At 39.8% G+C, this 23,984-nt stretch overlaps 2 protein-coding genes across 25 annotated transcripts in view; one reads left to right on the forward strand and one right to left on the reverse strand.

Moving 5' to 3' along the window:
• The window catches only part of MED12L (mediator complex subunit 12L), a 333,748-nt gene that overhangs the window by 134,859 nt on the left and 174,905 nt on the right, over positions 1-23,984 (reverse strand). The gene's annotated exons all lie outside the window — the stretch shown is intronic.
• P2RY14 (purinergic receptor P2Y14) overlaps positions 15,606-23,984 on the forward strand; it is a 56,355-nt gene continuing 47,976 nt past the window's right edge. For all 4 annotated transcript variants that reach the window (XM_042903248.1, XM_042903249.1, XM_042903247.1 and 1 more), the window contains exon 1: positions 15,606-16,122. The gene's annotated coding sequence lies outside the window, so the exon portion shown is untranslated. The remainder of the gene's footprint in view (positions 16,123-23,984) is intronic.

Below are 23,984 nucleotides of genomic sequence, written 5' to 3' on the forward strand. Positions count from 1 at the left end.
AAATTAAGTCAAAAAAGGACAGGGGTAATCTTTTAAATCTTACAAGATTTTCTTCTTCAAGAAAAACCCTTGAACCTTCATTGATTTCAAAGCCTTCAGCTGCTTGAGCATAGCAAGTGCCTGATTTGTTGCTCACACTGTGTGAGGAGTGGGGCAAGCATTAAAACAGGAGAACTGAAGGCACGTTTGTCAATTTGCTGACAAAGAGAGGACACTATGGTCACCAGAGACAAAGCACACACATGCATAATAAAGTGTGATGCTTTATTAGACTCTTGTAGACCATCTACACAATTCTAAAAGCTAAAGTGAGTGGAAATAAGGGCACAAGAATAACACAGACTGACAGTGACTACCATCACAAACAGAATTCAGGGACTGCTAAGTTCCTAGTAGGTGAGTCAGATTTGGCAGAGGGATTGGTAGCAAAGTGATTAAAAAATTATCTGAGGACCTCTACTGAAATGTCCATCTGTCCATCCAGATTCCAATTCCATAAATTCCAGGGGCACTCCAGCACATGAATTAATAACTCCTCATTAGGTCATTCACATAGCCACCCCTCCCCGCACTGTGTACCACTAGCCAGGTTAAGATAACTATGTTTAGATCAGCTGATGTGAAAAGGCACTTTGAAAGGCTAATTTATTCCTCCATTCTCCCCATAATGTCTAGGTTGAGTTACAGTTGTGCTATACAAAAAGGAGCAACACTATGGTTGTGAAAATTTTCTCAGAATAATGTGTCTTGTCCTCCCCATGTCCCATTTCTCTCCACTATATGACGACTCACAGTCAAAAACCTCAAAATGGTATTACCCCGTTCACTGTAATTGTGTAGGCTGTTAAATCCACGGTCACCACAGAATCCTCCAAAATACTAAAAACCTACCATCTTTAATAGCATCGAATGGTTCCATTTAGCATTCTGGAATTAACAAACACTTCTCTACCCCAGAGTTTATTTAATCCTCTAATTCAGACCTCAATTCTAAGAGGACTTAAAATATTTTCAATCCCATTTTAATGTTTCTAAAATAAGACTGCTGTATAGTTAGTGGGCACATTAAAGTGATGATGGTTTTATTCTCTAAAATGATCTTAGTAAATCAATGGGACATCTTAACACACAGGATTAGGAAAATAAATTGCAAGAAAGCATTATTCAGGTATTTTAAAGAGCCATGTTACAAAAAAAATCAGTATTATCATGTTTCTATTTTACATAGATACCCACACCGTGGACACAAAAATTACTTTCCAGGCCAACCAAGAATGAATCATCTACATTAGTAAGATAAACATCAATAGGAATAATATGAAATATTGTGCAAGATTCAGAGATTAATAAAAAAATTACATTAATATTGAAGAAAACAAGAATCTGATTTGGCTGTTTTTACAAATTAATTGAAAATCATTTGAAATCTAGAATTTCTTACATAAAGTTTCAGGATCATATTCAGTATTTCAGGATTCTCTCAGGCTGCAGTAAGTAACATAGTTAATTCTCCTTTTATGCAGATGAGAAACATATTCAGAGATTTTCTGAAAACAAATATTTCTGTAATTCCTAAAACTTAAATTCAAGAAACTGATCTTGTAGGAAATCTTCTGGTGTGTGTATTACTAACTCTGTTACATTCATTAAACTATTTACACTATTCAATTCTCATTTCCAGATAGTATTCCAGTATTTTCTCAGCGAAACAATCAAGGTAATAGTCACCATGAAAATCTATAAATTTGTATTAAATAGCTAAGGCAAAATTGTATCTCCACATGCACACACACTCATGCGCCAAAGACAGCACAGCCTAAACAGAAAGAAATGTATGATCACCACAAGGAAATGTGATCTACTAGGAAAAAATAACGAAAAGTGATATATTACAGAAAGAAAATCAGAAAACAAGTACAAAATAAGGTTTGGGGATCACTTCAATTTTATAAATACTGGTTTCCCTCAGACTAAAAGCCATTAAGACAATAGCTAGCAAATTAATAAATACTTACTAGGGAATTAGGGACATACAATGTTGAAAAAAATTGTGCAACAGGATATTTAAAATAATCGTTCAACTGAAAAGATGTTCAGCATCTCTCATCATCAGGGAAATGCAAATCAAAAGGACAAAGAGGTATTACCTCACACCTGTCAGAATGGCTAAAATCAAAAACACAAGAAATAACAGGTGTTTGTGAGGATGTGGAAAGAAAGGACCCCTCTTGCACTGTTGGTGGGAAGGCAAACTGGTGCAGCCACTGTGGGCATCAGTATGGAGCTTCCTTTAAAAATTAAAAATAGAACTACTTTATGATCCAGGAATTGCACTACTGGGTGTTTACACCAAAAATATAAAAACACTAATTCAAAGGGATACATGCACCCCTATGTCTATTGCAGCATTATTTACAATAGCCAAATTATGGGAACAGCTCAAGTGTCCAGCAAGAGATGAATAAAGAAGATGTGGTATATATACACAATGGAATATTAACCATAAAAACAATGAAATCTTACCATTTGCAACAATAAGGGCAAGCTACTAGAGACTATAATGCTAAGTGAAATAAGTGAGTCAGAGAAAGACAAATATCTATCTCACTCATATGCAGAATTTAAGAAACAAAACACATGAGCAAAAGGAAAAAAGAGAGAGCCAAGCCAAGAAACAGGCTCTTAACTACAGAGAACAAACCAATTGTTACCAGAGGGGAGGTGGTTGGGGGGATGAGGGACATAGGAGGTAAGGATTTAAAGAGTACACGTATCATGATGAAAAATAAAATAATCTTTCAACATTCAATAAAATTTGAAAGCAAATATTTCTTAAGGTCAACATTTTCAAATTTCAGCATAATACAAGCATCTGGTAGAGGCAATTATTTAACATCCCCCCGCCAGCCGTCTAGTACCATCTAGTGGTTAACATTCATTAAACAACTGAAGAAAACCTGTGTCCTATATACAGCATGTATAAAAAGTGCCAGGCCTTCCCTAGAGTCATCTTTAGTGCTGTGGACACGCACACCACCCCCCCCCCCCACACACACACAAAACAGTCCCAGAGCTGCCTAGAAAAATGTACAATGGAAATGTCTGAAAAGAGTAATTAAGACCTACAAGAAGCTGTCATAGAGATGTAAAAAGGCCAACAGTAAACGGTAAAATACACATGAATTTCATGCGGGGAAAAATACAAAAATTGACTATTCTTTCCCAACTGACACGCAGAAAATTTTTTAATTAAAAATAATTTTTCTCTAGTTTCAAAAGTACACAAAATCCTAGTAGAGTTGAAGTGGAAGAAATAAGACCTGTCTATAAAATTTTTAATTCATTAAGAAATTCAGGTATTCAAATGGCAACTTACATTTTGAATATTCTCAGTTTATCTTCTAAACCACAATGATAAGAAATCATCTAAAATGACAAAAATGGCATAACATAGCTGTTAGACCACACACTTTTTTCTTCTTATTTAAAAACTCAAGATATGGACTTAAATTGGAAATTCCTTTATTTCACACCGTTTCATAGGCAAACGTTCTTAATATAAGTGAAGTGGCCAATTTCTCTCTGAATGATGCCAGAGAATACCCAGTGGCTGAGGTGTGGACAGTCTCCACAGCATCTCTCAGCAGTGAGCTGCATGTCTGATTGAATCAGCCTAACTTATGAACAAGGGACGAGAACAGTCACCAGATTTCCCAGAGCCTCCTGTTCCATGTCTGAGTTTAAATGTTATAAACGAGACTTTCCAATAACACTCTGGACTTGTTTACCTACACACATATGCAGACAAACACACGGCATGTGTAACCAGAGCTAATGGATTTAGTATAATGAATGTGACTCGGTCCCTTTACCTGTGATAGTTTTCTAAAATCACATTCCACCAAATACTGAGACAAAACAATGGCAACAATAACAACAACTCCAAATTTGACAAACTGGCCTCCTGTGTAGTATTGCCTACATTGAGAACCCTGATCCAGGTTCTTAAACCATCAGCGCACAGAGAGAATATGTCCAAGGTTTCAAGCAAAATAAAAACCCAGGTTTCGAGATACCAACAAGGCCTAAACAAATTTGGGAGGCATAAGGTATTAGTCATAAATAATAAGGCAGGTTTTTTTTATTCTCACTTCTTCCAAGTCTATATGCAAGCTTCATTAGATGCCTACTTTGAGGGCACCTGGGTGGCTCAGTCGGTTGAGCATCCGACTTTGGCTCAGGTCGTGATCTCATGGTTCATGAGTTCAAACCCCACGTTGGGCTCTGTGCTGACAGCTCAGAGCCTGAAGCCTGCCTTGGATTCTGTGTCACCTTCTCTCTCTCTCTGCCTCTCCCCTGCTCATACTCTCTCACTCTCAAAAATAAACAAACATTAAAAAAAAAAAGGTCTACTTCGAAGTCTAATATGTTCTCTGCAAATGCTATTTGAAAGACAGCTATGTATACCCCATAGATACCCTTAAAATAGCAGGTTAAAAATAAAGATAATATGGGAATGCAAGCTGGTGCAGCCACTCTGGAAAACAGTTTGTAGGTTCCTCGAAAAACTAAACATAGAACTACCCTACTACCCAACAATTGCACTACTAGGTATTTATCCAAGGGATGCACATATGCTGTTTCAAAGGGACACATGCACTCCAATGTTTATAGCGGCACTATCAACAATAGCCAAAGTTTGGAAAGAGCCCAAATGTCCATCGATGGATGAATGGATAAAGAAGATGTGGGATATATATACAATGGAGTATTAGTCGGCAATCAAAAAGAATGAAATCTTGCCATTTGCAACTACATGGATGGAACTGGAGGGTATTATGCTATGTGAAATTAGTCAGAGAAAGACAAATATCATATGACTTCACTCATAGGAGACTTTAAGACACAGAACAGATGAACATAAGGGAAGGGAAACAAAAATAATATAAAAACAGGGAGGGGGAAAAACGTAAGAGACTCATAAATATGGAGAACAAACAGAGGGTTACTGGAGGAGGTGTGGGAGGCGGGGATGGGCTAAATGGGTAAGGGGCACTAAGGAATCTACTCCTAAAATCACTGCTGCACTATATGCTAATTAATTTGGATGTAAAGTTATAGATAGATAGGTAGATAGATAGCAGATTCTTTAACAGTGGGGGGGAAAAAGAATGTTATTGAGCACTTTTATGTGCTTAGTATGTACTAGTTATATTTTACCTCACTTAAACTAGGTCATTGTTTAAGTAATAATAATAAGTAGTAACCAATACATTACCATGGATACTTTCTGGTACAAAAACATGTGTTACCTGTCTTTTCTCTTGAAAGATAATCTTATAGTACACATTTCAAATAAATGAAATCCTAAAGTGAAAAGAAATTTAAAAAATTAAAAAAATAAAGATAATAAAGGGGTGCAAGTGTGGCTCATTGGTTAAGCAGCCGATTTCAGCTCAGGTCATGATCTCCTGGTTCGTGAGTTTGAGCCCCACGTCGGGCTCTGTGCTGACAGCTCAGAGCCTGGAGCCTGCTTCGGATTCTGTGTCTCCGTCTCTCTCTGCCCCTCCCCTGCTCACGTTCTGTCTCTCAAATGTTAAAAAAAATATTTTTAAATAAAAAATAAAATAAAGATAATAATAATGATGACTAAGTCTTACATAAGGCTTACCCAGTCACTGTCCCAAGGACTTTACATAAAATTTTTACTTCCCACAACAAGAAGTAGCTATTATCTCCACTTTACAGATGAGGAAACTAAGACATGCTTAAGGGAACATGGCTGGGAAGTGAAGACATAGTAGCAGGTTAGAAGCCAGGGAGTCCACTCGGCTACAGGGACTGCATCACTTTCTCTTCCCATGTCAGGAAGGCACCTTACCCTAAAACTCAATTAACAGCACCACCACCCACCCAGGCACCTGAACTAGAAATCGGAGTCATCCTACGAGCCCCTCCTTCCCTCACTCCCATTAACAACTCTGCACCCAATTCTGCCCATCCACCCTCAGATATGGCCAGTCCATGTCTCTGTCCCACCTGGCCCTGCACTCAGCTTAGCTCAGACCCAGAGGGAGGCTGTGTGGTCTCAGGGACAAGCAAAGATTTGGGAGCAAGACAGACCTGAATCCCAACCGTGTGTCACACTGAGGGAAGAAAATCAGCCACTGCCAGGACTTTAAACTAATGGCATTACTGCTTGAGGCCTTGAGTTTTCTGCTCCTTCCCAGTCCCATGCAAACTATTTTCTAGTACTTTTAGCACTGAATGTTATTTTTTTTTTTAAGTTTATTTATTTATTTTGAGAAAGAGCAAGCAAGGGTGGGGCAGGGAGGGAGGGAGAAAGAGAATCCCAACCTCTGTGCTGACAGCACAGAGCCCAACATGGGGCTCAATCTCATGAACTTTGAGATCCTGACCTCAGCCAAAATCAAGTCTGACGCTCCACCAGAGGAGTCACCCAGGTGCCCCAACACTGAATAATTATTTTCTAATGAAATAAAACTAACATTTATTGGGCACTCCCTATGCACCAAGCACTGTTCTTAGTCCTAAATCCACCCATTTCATCCCCAAAACACGAGGAAGCCCTAGCATTACCCCCATGTTAGAAATGAAGAGGTTCAATAATATTTCCAAGGTCACACAGTTCAAAAATGCGGTTTCTTAGCAGTGTGGAGGTTCCTCAGAAAATTAAAAATAGACCTACCCTATGACCCAGCAATAGCACTGCTAGGAATTTATCCAAGGGATACAGGAGTACTGATGCATAGGGGCACTTGTACCCCAATGTTTATAGCAGCACTCTCAACAATAGCCAAATTATGGAAAAAGCCTAAATGTCCATCAACTGATGAATGGATAAAGAAATTGTGGTTTATATACACAATGGAATACTACGTGGCAATGAGAAAAAATGAAATATGGCGTTTTGTAGCAACGTGGATGGAACTGGAGAGTGTGATGCTAAGTGAAATAAGCCATACAGAGAAAGACAGATACCATATGGTTTCACTCTTATGTGGATCCTGAGAAATGTAACAGAAACCCATGGGGGAGGGGGAGGGGAAAAAAAAAAAAAAGAGGTTAGAGTGGGAGAGAGCCAAAGCATAAGAGACTGTTAAAAACTGAGAACAAACTGAGGGTTGATGGGGGGTGGGAGGGAGGGGAGGGTGGGTGATGGGTATTGAGGAGGGCACCTTTTGGGATGAGCACTGGGTGTTGTATGGAAACCAATTTGACAGTAAATTTCATATATTAAAAAATAAAAAATAAAAAAATAAAAAATAAAAAATAAAAAATAAATAAAAAAAAAAAAAATGCAGTTTCTTGGGTCCAGACTCTGCCAATGTGATTCCAGAAGCTCTGGTCTTAATCATGGCTCAATACTGACACGAAATACCTCAAGGTTACTACTGATACTACCGAAATCCTTGCTAATTATTTATGCCACCAAATGTAATTAACAGGAATAAACTCCATCAATACTGCAAATAAAGCTTGGCTTTAAGTTGAAAAGGTCTCTCAACCAAAGCTCCAATAATTTATCTAATAAACATGAAAGACAACACTATTGAGAGAAGAGGATGTTAAGTGAAGCCCATCAATCATGCTTATTTGATCATTTCATTCTCTCATAATTAAGATGAGCATATAACTCACTGTCAAGACCTGGATACTTTTGAGAGTTTAAGTCTCACTTGTGGAGCTGACACAACAGGTGTATACAGGCACAGCGTGGGCAAACCAGGACATATGGCCCCCATGCTAGTGACACATAACAAAATTTGTGTCTACATTATGATTTTGTTATGATTTTTATATTTTAGTTAAACAAGCTACTTAGGACAAGGGAAAAGAACTCAAGGAATCCAGCCATCACATCAACAAGAAGCCCCCAACGTGAAGCTTCTTCCACCAAGTTTACTAACGAAAACTGAACCCCTGGAGTCAACAAAAACTCTCTAATGGATGCTTCCTGGAAGTGCGGATGATGTTTTCTAGGTTAGTATTTGTTGCTAGCAGTTTTGCGTAATGCCACAAGAAAGAACATAGCCTACCCAAATGGAGTATTTTTGTTTGCTTTTGCTTAATGAAGGAACACATGATCTAATTCTAGTCTAAATTCTTTCTGTCTTTCACAGCAAGACCACCATGTATCTTTCTTAGCACTATCAATTATTAAGAGCAAAATTTATGATTGGGAGGATTTCAACCCATTTGAGACAGAGGCTGCATTCGCCCTTCTCAGGCAAAGGCTTCCATGGAGACACTCAACAGGCTGGTCAGGAGGCAGAGCCACAAGAGGGCCCAGGTGTCAGCTAACTTTCACAGCAGGATTAGATCAACGCCACCTGCAGGAAGTCTGTAAGGCTTCTGAAAGAGGCTGATGAAGCCCCACCCTGTTCAAGAGGAACAGAGGTTCCAAACTAGCCTTCAGGTCATGATGAAGTCACACGAGCCTAGCCAAATGTCCTCATTTAACACGCCTAGTGATCCTTGAGGATCATAGGGTAGCAGCAAGTACAAAACACAGAAACTTGGCCACACTGACTCTTTTGTTATGATTACGCCGACTGGTCCACACAAAACAGAGGGAGAATCACTGCTGTGCTCAAATTATTAACTAAAGAGATATGCAGCTCTCTACAGCATGAATTGCCTAAAACCACAAAGAATTTCTCAGTCCTGCTGCTGAGGAAATTAAATTGCCAGGGACAAACACAATCCTCACACAATCCAGAAGGACAAACAAATATGTTCAGCTAACATTGGCGTGCTGGGCACAGAAACTGACACGGCATACTTTCAGGTGTGGCCTACGCTTTGGGCGAAAACTGGAAAAAAGAAACTGCATGCGATCACCCACAACACTTCCTCTGACTTCAGTTAGGCTCAAATTCTCTGAAGACTACCCACAAAGCCTTCCCCTAAACTGGCTAGGATGAGCTCCTCCCACACACATCACACACAGCATGAGCAAGTACAATCGGTTTGTCAGAACCCTGGGAAAGTTTATCTAACAGAAATGAAGTAATTCTCTACATTCTTAAGTCTCATTCCTGCTCGAGGATTCCACTCTCAAGATTTCTCAAGGCTCATCTTCCTAACCTGTTCTAACAATTTACTAAAGAGCTGAGCAGTTACAGCACTAAATACATGGTCTTATAAATCCTCTCAATCACCTGACCTAGGATGAATCAATATACAGATCAGGGGCTCAGAAACCTACAAAAAGGAGTTCAAAACCATGCAGAAGCAAGTACTTACACGATACCCCTAGGATAATATTATTAAAAATAGTCACAGTTCTTGTTTTAGATTAATTACATCAGCTAACTTTTTACCTACAGAATTAGAGCATCCTGTAGTGGATAGTCTCAGCCTCCTCATATTTTAGAAACACACACTCACTCAACACGCACTTCTGAGCACCTACTACGGTAGTGGGCACTGGGGCAACCCAAACAAACCAGCAAGTACAGCCACAGCCCATGCTAGCCAGGGCAGGTTTTAAAAACACAGGCCACATGGGATGAATACTACCACCACCAAGGTATCAGGGACACTTCCAGAAAAGTGACCACTAAGGCAAGTCTTAAGGTCAGACGGAAGCAGAATGATGATTATCAGAAATGGTGCATTGCAGAGAAGCGGAGATGGTAAAAAAAAATGCCCTCTTCTACTTCCTCATTATCTTTCCAAGATATACAGAGAAGAGGAAATACATGCACCGAAGTTTTTGTTTTCTTTTAACAGTTAAAGTTCTCCATGTTGACTGTTTGCTAATAACATCAACTGAAATTCATTCCTTCTGATTCTTAAGGTCAAACACAATCTAACACCAGCAACACAGAAAATCTATTTGAGCATTTCAACTAATTGGGACAAGGTATTCAACACATAACTCACCATTAGTGCCACCCCCAAGTGAGGTTTCGTAGAGTATCTACACAATATGTAAATATTGTGTATATCAATGCATGTTATAAACTGTCACTTCTGTCATCCTACCAGAAGGTGGACATATTGCACCAAAAGTCTGTTTCTCCAATATAACTCTCAGAGCTAAGTACACAACTGCCATCGAATTCACTCATTTCAAGAAGTTAAAAAATAACAAAAAGCATTGTTTTCAAATAAAACCAGCTAAGTATGTTTCAATGGCATAATTCCTACCACTCCACCACTCTAAACCAATTCACTGACTTGGGCAGGATTTAATGCTTCACACAGAGAAACACAAAAAGGCCATGTCTGTACTCAGTTTTCCTGCCAGGTTATACTTTTTAAAGTACATCAACAATCATTTTACTACAAAACAAAAAATTCATGGCATTCTCAATTATGACCTCCCTCCTCAGCATGATAATTAGAACCCTCCACATTGTGGCCCACTCCACCTTTGCTGACTTTCTATCCATGGTACCCTCGCTGTCACCATGTTTTTAAATCCCAGATTGAAATTCACCCCAATTTGTAAATAAAAAAGCCATTTAGTAAGAATCAAAGACCATCTCCTTCAGAGAGCCACTTCCAAACCTATTTCCTTTAAATATCTCTGTAAATTCATACAATGTTCATATAGGGCCTTTTACTAACATCCTCTGTAATTCTTATCAATAGATTTCTCAATGTCCAGTAGAATCCTACATGTATTCACACACCCCAACATGCACACACAACTATAAGTCACTTGCCAGCAAAAACTTTTATTTTTTAATGTTTATTTGTTTTTGAGAGAGAGCAAGCGAGAGTGAGAGAGACAGCGCGACAGCGCATGCACAAGTGGGGGAGGGGCAAAGAGAGAAAAAGAATCCAAAGCTTGCTCCAGACTCTGAGCTGTCAGCACAGATTCCGAAATGGGGCTCAAACTCATAAACTGACTGGAGCTCAAACTCATGAACTGTGAAATCATGACCTGAGCCAAAGTCAGATGCTCAACCAACTGAGCCACTCAGGCACCCCAACATTTTTTTTAATGATGTAACCCAGTAAATAGCTGCTATGCTTAAAATAAATTCATTGAAAATGTTCTTACTTATCTAAGGGCTGATCAATAGGGACCAAATAAATAAATTATGGAATACTAAAGAACTATGAAAAAAGAACAAGGAATTTCTACCAGGCTAATGTGATTAAGTCCCCAAGACAGCATGTTGAGAAAAAGCAAAGTGCACAAGTGTGTGTTACCATGCAAAGAAGCAAATGAGGAAAATCTGGGATAAAGCACTAACAATAAAGTTGTTTCTGTACTTATTTAAAGATTTTGGGATAAGGAACAAAACAGGACATTTATGGAACCAAGAAGAAACAAAGTCAGCTTTTAAGGACAGCTGACAACAAGCTGGATGGAAACTGACTGGAAACAATAACAGACATATTTGGGGATTACGTTAATCCCACTCTATTTGTAGTACGAATACACAAGGGATATTTATATATAACCATTCTTAGTCCTGAAAAGACAGAGTCCAGCCTGGAAACAGTGTTGGAGAAAGGAAATGTAAATGTGTCTGTGAGCATGTGGGTGGTAGTAGCCATCATCTCGAGGGTATGTGAAGAGTTCTGAGAAAAAGATGTATCAGGATGAAGTCATACAGTACTCTTTGGGTTCCAAAAAGGAAATGGGAAGGGGCTGCAGGAACACAGAATTATACAGCATAAATCAAACAGTACAGAAGAAAACATTTTTTTAATCTTTTTGTTTCTTTTTTTTTTTTTGATAGCAAGAATCCTGAAAGCAGGGAATATGACCTCTACCTACTTATTATTTTATTATTATTAATATGATCATTAATATTTGTATTGAGTCTGGTATCTAGTGGGCTGAATATAACAAACATCTAATTTTAAAAATACATAATGATATGATCAATAGTTTGTCAGGATAAAACACTTTTGCAAACCTTAATAATACACTTATTTCCAATTCCAAGAGAGAAATACCTGTACAAGATCATCTTCACATTTAAGCATATCCACAAAATGCCCAGGATACACCTCAAGGAAATACAAAATGGTGGCAGGGCCAATCTGCACTCCTGCGTTGAAACAGGCTGAGTCATCCACAAATGTGCCCATATTTCCCGTAACTCCACATTCTGGGATGGCTGGGGCCAGTTTCCAAAACCTAGGTGACACAGTGAGGTGCACAGAAAAAGGAAGACTCCACTCTTAAGACTTTTCTGCTAAGAGGGAGTAACAGCAGACAGTATAAGAACAGATTTACATCATTCATTTGCACCCAGTGGAGAAAAAAACCGATGAGAGAAGTGATCAGAAATATAAAACTATGAAAATAAAAATATAAAATATAAAAGGCCTCAGGAGAAGTCAGACAACATTGTTTTCGTTGCATAAGCCTCCTTTTGATACCCTTCCTTCCTCCTTGGGTTTCGCCTCATCTTTGGCTGCTCTAGTCTTTCTCTCTCACTACGTCTATGAATGCTCACCTCATTACCACCACCCTCCTGGTACTCTGATCATCAAAATTTCTGCTCTCAGGGCAGACATCTGCATGGGTGTCCAAAGACAGAGCAACAACTTATAAGGGGACCCCAGCAGCTGGAGTGAGCTGAACAGAAGAACAGGTCTAGAGGTAGGGCATCTGCCCAGAAGATGAAAGTTCCTCCAAGTGTTATATGATCAGAGGCTCCAAAACAGGAAGGCAGGGATGCTCACACTTGGCCACATTTCAGATTTACCAGAAGACATTTGAAAATATAGATTCCTCAGCCAAAACCACAAGGATTCTGATTTGCTTTATTTGATGAAGTGTCTTGGAATTTGCATTTTTAAAGCTCACCAGGTGATGTTGATGGCCAGTCAGATATAGAAACAAACAATGACTTCAAAAGAGTCACAACTGGGGTGCCTGGGTGGCTCAGTCAGTTAAGCATCCATTTCAGCGCAGGACATGATCTTGCAGTTTGTGAATTCAAGCCCCGCATCAGGCTCTGTGCTGAGAGACAGTGCAGAGCCTGGAGCCTGCTTCAGATTCTCTGTCTCTCTCTCTCTCTGTCTCTGACCCTCCCCCAATCGCACTCGCCTCTCTCTCTCAAAAATAATAAACATTAAAACAAAACAAAACAACAACAACAAAAAGATCAGAACTGCTAGGTAAGCAGAGGGCAAATGGGACAGTCCAGAGGCCGGGGGCAGGAAGAGGTAGCAGCTCTGGGTATTTCCTTCAACAGTCTCCCAACCGTGAAAAGATGAACCATAAGACCTGGCCTTGCCGCCATCAGTTGGGTCCTATGGTCCAAAATTCTACTAAGGCAATTTGTCTTGAGACATGCAGTCTTAAGAACACAAGATGAACAGACAACTCACCAAGTTCTTCTTGGATGCTTACATGTTCATCTTCCCTCAATTCCAAGCCTTACCCTCTGCCTCTACCGCCGGCCCTGGCATCTGGAGTCTGCCATCTGCCTGCCATCACTCTCTTTGCATTCCTCATCTCACACTAAAATGCGGTGTGATTACACTCAGCAGTTTTTGATGAGAAAATACACTTTTCTTGTGTTCCCAACAAGGACAGTCCCGGTGTACCGGACTCTCAGATGCTTCGTGAATTAACAAATCTGTGTTCTCTATTCATCTGATTCTAAAAAACACCCACAGGGTTGGGGAAGGAATCCTCGACTGTGGCTCTGAAGGCCAGCTGCAAAGTCCAGTCCTGCCACCTACTAGCTTGGACAACTTAAGTTTGCTGCGGCTCTATTTTCTCACTGTAAACACAGGCATGGTTACCCCTCAAATGGCTCCCATGTGAATTGGCTGTAAAAGGATCTAATACAAAGAAAGTGCTTCTGAGCTGAGTGTGGGAGTGTGCATCTGTGGTTTGATCCAGTTTTTGGCAATGAATGTTCCACTTGAGTCCCCAGCTGTCCTCTCCATGCCATCTTGCCCTGCTACCTGCCAATACAAGTATAGACAAATGCCACAAACGGGCTTCCCACAAGTCAGGTTTTGTTTAGACTTACATTAATCTGAAAAGTCTTTGATTTAGATAACAACGTGCAAAATTGGGGGAGACCTAAAAGTACAGTCAAGAGCACAAGATCCAAGAACTGCTCTGCCAGAGTCCAAATCCCAGCTGGAGGAACTGTGGAAACTTACTTAGGATTGCTGTGCCTGTTTCCTCATCTATTAAGAAAAAAGGTGGGGGAGGGGATAGGAATGGAACCCACCCAGCTGACAGAGTTGTGAGAACTCAGCGAGTTGAAACACATAAAACACATTTAGAACAGGCCATACACTCAGCACTGGCTCATCCACAGATGAGGCAACACTGGACCCTGACAAGCTCCAGCCATGGCAGCTGACCCCATGGGTGGGCCACGAGCTCCCTACTTCATAATTTCTTCATCCCTCTGGGTCTTACACACCATCTACCTCACTTATCTAGACTACCAGCCATCACATGACCACCTATATAGGGCTATCTCCTTGGCCTTGGACTTTGCAAGACCTGGTACCGGGAGGAAAACAAGCAGGTCCAGTGAATTTAACTACATTTCCTCCCAGTCACCCTCAGTAACAGGTATGTAGTGTACTCCATGGCGATTACAAGCAGCATAAGAGAGCAAGGGGACAATTAATGGGTGCTTCCGGGACTGCGAGAATAAACAGTGCCTCCAGCTATAAATCAGGGAAGTCTTCAGAGCTGCAGCTAAGAGACTATTAGTGCCAAATCATCCATTTAATCAGCGTCATGTTTACATCCAAGGGGCTCTGTAGTGCGCCTGGTAATAATAACCAGGCTCTGAAGGCTAGTCCCTACCTCCATGTATTTACCCACCACAGCTTGTTGCAGCTGAAGCCAACGAGCCTGGAGCCTATACGCACACAGGTGTTCTTAGCCCCAGCAGTCCAGGCAGCAGCAAGCACTGCACGGGCCCGTGCTTCATGAGGGAAGAGACCTGGGTCTGAGTCACAACTCCATGTCCAGGGACTGGGATACTGCTTACCACATAGTACATACAAAGTATCTAGAACAGCACCTGGTTTATCAGAAGCATATAAACAAGTGCGAACATTTATTGTGACTGCTAATCTATACATTTTTTAAGCAAACTGAACTTTATAAGCGAAACCATGAGCCCATAATCTGGCAATGGAACAACCTGAGTGAACACACCTGGTATTCAGGCATCTTATAAAGGACATTAGAGGTCATGGTTTTCTTTCTTTCTTATCCGGTACTGAGTCACACTTTGATAAGGGCTTTGCACCCAAACACTGAGTGCTTCTCAATCTAACTGCACACTCTAGTTCAATAGGAAAGGTACTGGAGCTCTCTTCAGGACATGACAAATTATACCAGGTAACTTGAACTAAAAATAGGAAGTGGGTCCTGCCTCTCGCCTTCCAAACAGCACAAACCAAGCAAAACGTCAACAAGCTATGTGTTTACCTGAAGTACTACTCCTGATCTGTCAGTAATGCTCAAATATGGAAAAATTAATGTGGAGAACAAGTGACAACAGCAGCACCTCTTATCTAACACATGTGGCCACTGATGTCAAAATGCTTATTTACTCCAATGCTGGTTCTGCATTTCCAGGTCACCCCAATCACCACCTATTTGTGAGCAGCTAGTTACACTGGGTGGCTGTTGCCAAGTTCCTCCTACCAGTGTATTTCAGACAGAACCACGTCTTACCCACCACAGCTGCCACCGTGGACTACCACAAGTTGATCTGGCAAAGATTAAGAAGAAAATCTATTTAGATTGTTGCCTAGCTCTTCGCTCGCCAAATGATGTGGTGATGTTGAAAAAAGTAGAAAATTTCAAGAAGGGGGGGTGGGGTGGAAGCCAGGGTTACTTTGGATCACTGAAGGAAAAGAAGTAGCACAAAGGCCATCCTGACACCCACAGAGATCCAAACATCTCTCTTCTGTTTCCATTTCCTGGCAGCAGTGAGTAAATTCTGACTGACCAATTCAGCTGTGACAGGAGACCCATTATTTTGTGGTTTCTGTCAAGTTCCTGATTCTCATCTGTTCTTCAAGATGAGCAAGAACTCTGCGTGTAACAGACTTTCTCTGGAGTGTATATTGAGACGTATTCTGAAATGAATGCTGTTTGACTCACAGTCCAAGGGCTGCAGACAGGTAAGGAAACAGATTTTCTGTGAGATAACGTGAGCGCGTATGAGTGGTGTTATGAGAACAGAAATGATCTGTGCGCTGGGTGGCAAGAATGCCCGGTAACACTAGATGATTCCCCATTCTTAGTAAGTCGCTTTTTGTTTGAGCACTATAATTGGTTGCTATGGGATTATATTTGCTCATACTGAGTCTGGGATCCAAATCTGAAATTTTATCATTGATGACTACTTAGGATTTCCAATTTGGGTTGTTCTGTGAAGAAGACACATCAAAGAGAGTGCCTAAAAGGTATTTATGCAGGACAAACATTTTTAAAGGTTGTAAACGTATATCAAAATTGCCTCTAAGAACTATACAATCTATTATTACTACACATATAAGTCAGTGTGAATGTTTGTTTGTACTTGTATGAGTCCACATATAACATAGTTATTACCTGTATGGACATATACTCATAAAGGTAAAAGCCTGTGTCTTTGCTTGTGTTGGCATAACGTAACCCTACTAATATCTAGTAAGATATTTATTTGCCTTTAAAAAGAGTTATAAGCTACAAAAACACCTATGCATAGCAAAAAATTGAGTTAATCTACTACTTACTATGGTTTATGACTAATCAGCTAAATTATTTCAAATATTTTAAACATTCTGAATTTAAATTACACACAGGGGAATTCTACAATGTGACCATATTCAACCAATCTCAAGCAATCCATCTAGTCCAGAAATATATTTTTTTAACTTTTTATTTCTTTTCATGAAGAGAGAGAGAAAGCAGGGGAAGGGCAGGGAGAGAGGGAAACAGAATTCCAAGCAAGTTCCACGTTGTCAGCGCGGAGCCCGATGTAGGGCTGGATCCCACAAACCCAGAGATCACAACCTGAGTCAAAATCAAGAGTTCAATGCTCAACTGACTGAGCCACCTAGGTACCCCCAGAAATATTTTTTTTGGTAAAGTACACCTAATCCTATGGAGAAAATCAATCAAAAATCACACTGGTTTAAAAAAACACACACACACATTGTAGTTCACATATTCTTCTTAAGAAAAACAGACTTAAAAACAATTTTAGCACTACAAAACTTAAATATCATTGATAAGTTATAAAAAAACAAGAAAACATAATATACTCACCATAAAATATCAGAATAATATACTTTCATCATTTTTGAGCCTACAAATTTTATACTCCAATAAAATCCATAAATACACAATAATCGTATGCACACACATACACAACTGGTAACATACACATAAACTGTAAGTTATCGCATCCATTATAGTGTGCTAAGGAAGAAATGAGGGCACAAATGAGATACTCAAAGCATGAAGACACAATAAGGGGAAGTGGGCAGGGTGTGGGGAAAGAATTGCCATTGAGATATTATAGTGCCCACCTCACACTTGAAGAAGCATGTAAAGATAGTGCCCACCTCACACTTGAAGAAGCATGTAAAGAGCATTCACTACCCTGACGAAGACCATCCAGCTGATCTCACCATGAGCCTGAGCCCTTGAGCACATGCAAGGCACTGGTACTCCATTCATGGCAGCTCCCAAAGGCCACAGGGTTTCAATCAGCCCAAACTTACCACTGCTACACCTGCTCCCTCCCCTTCCACCGCACCCTACCCAATCACCAATCAGCAGGTCCTAAAATCCTCTTGGACTGCTTTCATCCTCAACCATGCATTTGTAGGATAGTATTTTTTTAATTAATTTTTTAAATGTTTATTTCTTGAGAGAGAGCACAAGCAAGAGAGGGTCAGAGAAAAAGGAGGGAACAGAGGATCTGAAGAGGACCTGGAGCAGGGAGCTGACCACATACAGCAGGGAGCTCCATGTGGGGCTCAAACTCACAAACTGATCACAAGATCATAAGATCATGAGATCACAAACATCACTACCTGAGCTAAAGTCAGTTGCTCAATCAACTGAGCTACTCAGGCACCCCTGGAGGATAGTATTTATAATTCTCTGGCTATAACAATGTTCGACCTAGTATCAGGCACACATATTAGGGGGGAAGTTATACTTAAAACATAAAACTATCTCTGACATCTTTTTTTAAATTTGTTTTTAATGTTTATTTATTTATTTTTGAGAGAGAGAGAGAGAGAGAGAGAGAGAGAGAGAGAGAGAGAGAGAAAGAAACAGAGCAGGGGTGGGCAGAGAGAGAGGGACATACAGAATCAGAAGCAGGCTCCAGGCCCTGAGCTGTCAGCACAGAGCCCGATATGGGACTTGAACTCACTAACTGCGATATCATGACCCGAGCCAAAGTTGGACGCTCAACCAACTGAGCCACCCAGGCGCCCCTATCTCTGACATCTTTAAATAGAGTACAACAGTTGGGTTGGGGGAAAGGTGGCAATAGAAATTAAAGTCTCTCCTGGGGCACCAGGGTATCTCAGTCGGTTGAGTGACTTCGGTTCAGGTCATGATCTCATGAGTTCAAATCCCGCATTGGGCTCTCTGCTCTCAGCACAGAGCTGGCTTTGGGTCCTCTGTCTCCCTCTTTCTCTGCCCCTCTCCCAGTAGTGCTCTCTCTCTCTCTCTCTCTCTCTCAAAAATAAAAATAAACATTTAAAAAAACATTAAGGAAAAAAAAAGTCTCTCAAAGGCAGAAGACTCAAGGTGGGGGGTGCCACATTAAAACAGCTAATGCATGGGAGGGGCGATGGGCTAAATGGGTAAGGGGCATTACGGAATCTACTCCTGAAATCATTGTTGCACTGTATGTTAACTAATTTGGATGTAAATCAAAAAAATAAAATTTAAAAAGTAAATAAATTAATTAAAACAAAACAAAAAGACCTTCCACAAAGAAAAAACAACGAATCCATACACTAAGTAGCCAGTTACTAAGTAATTACCTTCTAGGAGGCCAGGCCACCAAGCTCCCTGAGTCCCATTCCCTGATGTAAAGCTGATAACATCAGTACAAAACTGCTACAGGACTCAAATAGATCATGTATGTCAAGTCTTTAACACAGTAAGACAGGAAGCATTGAGTAAATATGGGCTGACATCATTTTGTTTTCACTATCATAAAGACCTCAAGGTAAATGTATATGTAATTATATAGAAGACCACTGGAAAACAGAAGAAGGGGGCATGGGAGAAAGGAAGGAGAGAGGGAGGAGGGAAGGAAGAAAAAAACAGTCAAGGTTATTTGCCACTAGATCTAAGATGCTTCTGAAGTCAAGTGTGGACAGAGGAATATTGTTGCCTTCAGAGTGAATTTAGGTGTTGAAGCTTCCTAGGCCAATGCCTTTATGGTAAGAAACCAGAAGTCACATTTATTTCATTCGGTTTCTGCATTTCCTTGAAAGTTAGCTGTCTCAACCTGCCAGCATGGGCAGTCTCTGGCATACCAATAACAGACCAGTCCAGAGATGACAGGCTGATGCCAACATGAGCTTACTCTGCCACCTTCCTCATGGGTATCTGCACTTGCAGAAGACTGCCTAATAGAGGATGACTGAACAATAAGGAGAGTTTCTTTCAAATGAAAATTACACCATCAGTGCAAGAGTGCCAAGCTCTTCTAGGTAGAACAGTCGTTCTTAAAGTGTCCCAAGACAAGATGCATCAACATCACCAGGGAACTTGTTAGATATGCAAATTTTTTACCCCAGGACTACTGAATTATGAAATTTTGGGAGTGAAGCTTAGCAATCTGTGTTTTAACAAGCCCTCTAGGTGATTTTGCTGCATAATTTTGAATTCCACTGGGTAAAATGACCATACATCCTGGGACAGGGTTAGGCTTGATTGTAAATAGTACAATTTTGTACTACCTAAGTGGACACTTCCTACTTAAGTGACCTGGTTTGGACAATAAATTATATGATCGTCCTCACATTTCAGAGTGGATACTATAAAGGATGGGCTCTATTTACTACTTGGGATGTCAAATTAGCTTCAAGTCTGCTGCCACATTCTGGTAGAAAACCCACAGAGTCCCTGTATGTTGAAAAATGCATTGCCTCATAAAAGTCTAGGGGGCAAGGATCCTATCTTTCCCCCAAAATTACCCACTAACAAACTATATAAAATTCTCAGCTTCCTGAGTATCATATGGGATCAAGTTCCCTCCATCAGGTCTTTAAAATTCTTTTAATTAAATCTTCTGGCTCCTCCACGGGGAGTTTTCTAGGGTGCTAGTTGGTAGAAGAAAAAAGTACAAACCTAGTAGGTAATTTACTAGTCTTATTTTTATCATAATAATAACTTAACTATATTAATTCCCAGAAAAACTAAGTTTGCCACAAAGCTTCCCAATCCACCTGTTCTTTTAAAGGCAAAGTTAAATGTTGGTTATATGCTTTTGGATCTGATCAATTTTTGACTCCTTTGAAATGCTCTGTCTTGACACAGCCTGAATTAAATTGCTGGGTTTTTATTCAACTCTGAAGTCTTCCTTCTGTTGTTTCTGAAAAGCATCAAAGGCCTCGGATATCATGTTCTGACCCTTCATCTCTCAGATAAGAAAATAAACATACAGGGACGGTGGCTTCTACTCAATTACGTAACATCTGTTGTCGAACTCAAGATGTCAGAGAAAAACCATCAGCTATTTGGCAGCTCAGACTTGGCCCAAAGGAGACTGTGTACTTTGGTGTAGTCACTGGGACAGAAAATCTGATTCTCAATTTTTCAGGATCACACACACTGATTTTCATATAGTCACTATACTATAGCAACAATTTACACCAAGCAGACTTGCAATATGTCAAGTTCTCCTTTACTGTGGGAAAGATACCTGGCTGGAAAGCAAGACTCACCCATTGCTTATAGGATCCTCCCAGTGAGTTCGGTGCTAGGGTCAATGGTTTGATAGATAAGCTCATAGAAGGCTTCCTCTAAATAAGGAATGTTTCCATCCTGATACAGAGGGTAAATGAAATCTTCTTCCTATTCTGGACATATTTCAGTCATTCATTAATTCAGTAAAGACTCATTGCATACCATGTGTACCATGTGCCCACCATGATTCTAGATGATGCTCAGGAGCTGGCCTACAGCAGACTCCCTGACCTCACGGAGCTTACATTTTAATGGGCACCAAGACAAGCCTTGACATCTTCAATGTTACAACAATCTTTGAACATATTGTAATGGAATAGATTATATTTTATTTATTTAATTTTATTTGTTTATATTTATTTGATGTAATAGATTATATAGATTATATTTTAATTTTCTTTATAGAGATCTGAAGGGCACCTAATCTCATCAGAAGCCAACCAATATTTACAGACTTGATCCAAATCCATGTCCTAACCCTGTTATAAGCTGATACCCTACATATACTGATGACAAACACAGGATATGGAAAACAATACAAATTTCAGTTAAATATTGTAGGAATTGGCCTTAGCATTTAATATTCTCTTTTTCCTGGCCCTGAAACTGCCTACCTATGTTTCTGCATAAGGATCTCACTGTCTCTTCCCCTACTATAAATATCTCTGCACGCACCATTTTTACAGAAGTGAAAAACGGGAAGAGAAAGGGTATACTGAAATTAAAAGAAAATCTAGGGGCACCTGGGTGGCTCAGTCAGTTAAGTGTCAGACTCTTGGTTTCAGCTCAGGTCATGATCTCATTGTTCATGAAGTCGAGCCCTGCATTAGGCTCCATGCTGACAGTGCGGAGCCTGCTTAAGATTCTCTGTCTCCCTCTCTCTCTCCCCTTCCACAGCTCATGCATGCACTCTTTCTCTCTCTCTCAAAATAAACAAATAAACTTAGGGGGAAAAACAAAGAAAAGAATACCTAAAATTGAAGGTTAGCTGTCTTGTTATCACTGAATCTATGAAGAGTCATACAGCAGCAGCCCTTATTACTAGTGCCATGGAGACAGGTAGTTTGTTAACAAAAAAAGGGAACAAAGTCAGAATCAGTGTTAGAAAAGGAGATCTCCTTTAAATACATTACTTTAAATTAAAATACTTAATGTACCCCTACTGCCTAATCTTTTGGGGTTGTGGCCAGACTATTTTGTCTGGGGATGGGTCTGCTAATTTTCCTTCAAAAACCAGAACTGTAGCATACTGCCAGTCATGTCCAGTTTCTTACTTTATTTCAAATACTATGAGAATTTTTAAATTCTTGAGAAGCCATGGGAGTAAAATAACAAAATAAAAAACCGAGACCTAGACCTAGACTCTTAAGCCTTCGAAAGAACGGAGTGTGTCTTAGCCTTACAAGGAAATAGCACAGTGAAGTTTCCCCACAAATGTTCAGTGGATTGACGGCAGTAAGGAGGATCTGAACAAAGTAACTGTTCCAAAGAAACAACATTCTGCCTCACTAGTTTTTATCTAAATCCATTCCTACCCTAACTAAGAAAAGGTACACACTATGCTTTCACTAAAAGACGACTTTCACTAAATCCTAAGTCCTCACGTCTACAAAGCCAAGGTATATAGCCTAACAGTAAAGAGCAAAGATCATGCATTCTGGAATCAGACTATGTGGTTTCAAATCCTGACACCACACCACTTACTCTGATATCACCTTGATAAAGTTATTCATTCAATGATTCTATGAGTTTCCTCACTGATCATGGAAATTAAATGAACATGCATAAAGTATCCAAAGAATGACTGGCATGACATAAGAGTACAATCAATGTTTACTGATGTCATCACCATCACCTTATTTCTCAGTAACACAGTACAGTAGTTTGATGACCACAAGAACAGTGGAAGCCAAAGAGAGATACTTCAAATTCTAGCTTGTCAAAACCTCTGTCTGCTCAGTTTATGCATCTGTAAAAACAGAATAAAAATGCCTACCTAAAAATAACTATTGTAACAGTTATCATAATGTCTGGTATACAGGTGACAATCAAAAAGGATAGCCATTAACACTCATATATATAGATGTAGTAAAGCTACGTTCCACCAGATGTCCTCTCCTGCACATCAAACCTCCATCCAAAGAATCTTAACCAGCATTTTATTATGGATTCAGTCTTTCACTTGGAGCATTGGAAGAAAAACTACCTTCCCTCAAGAAATAATTTTGAGAAGATACCCACTGAACATATAGGCTATAATCTAGGAAAAATTATGTGCTACACTGTGCAGTTATAATAGGAGCTCAGAAAAAGGAAAGAACACTGTGTGCTGAAGCATCCAGTGGACTGAAGAAACAAAATTAGGCTGAATCTTGAAAAAGGAAAATGACATACCAACAGAGGAGTGGGAAATGATACACTGAGTAGAGAAACAAATTCAATTAATATTTTTACTGAACTCTAAAAGCATGTCTTCCTTAATCCTTGTCTTGATCCCTTGACCTGAGATCTTGATCCTATTTGGAATTATTTTCCCTTCAATGGCCAATCTCTGACATTTCTCAATTTCCATCTTCAAAACAGAACATAAACCACTTCTTGCCTAGAAAGCCTTTCCTGTTTGACCTGCCTTTTTCTGAGAGCTCGTGTGGTGCATATTCCCCACCATCTTTCCAACATCCTACACCATTTACACATAGTTTACAATACGCTTTTAACATCCTTACTGCTCTACAGGCCAGTTTTACACTATCGATTTTTTCCCCACTTAATTTAGGTTGGAGTGTAAACTACATACAATAAAATAGAAAGATTTGAAATGTAAGTTCAATGAATTTTGACCCCAAGTAAACACCACCCCAATTATTATACTTGAAAGCTCCCTTATACTTCTTTCTACTCCTACGTGTCCACTGACCTGATTTCTGTCACTAGAACTTAGTTCTACCTGTAGTAGAATTTCATTGAAACATAATCACACAGTACATACACCTTTTGTGTTGAATTCTTTTGCTCAATTTAACATTTTGAGATTTATTGTTGGGATCACACT

The sequence above is a fragment of the Panthera leo genome, chromosome C2 (genome assembly GCF_018350215.1).
Source record: "Panthera leo isolate Ple1 chromosome C2, P.leo_Ple1_pat1.1, whole genome shotgun sequence".
NCBI classification, from domain to species: Eukaryota; Metazoa; Chordata; class Mammalia; order Carnivora; family Felidae; genus Panthera; species Panthera leo.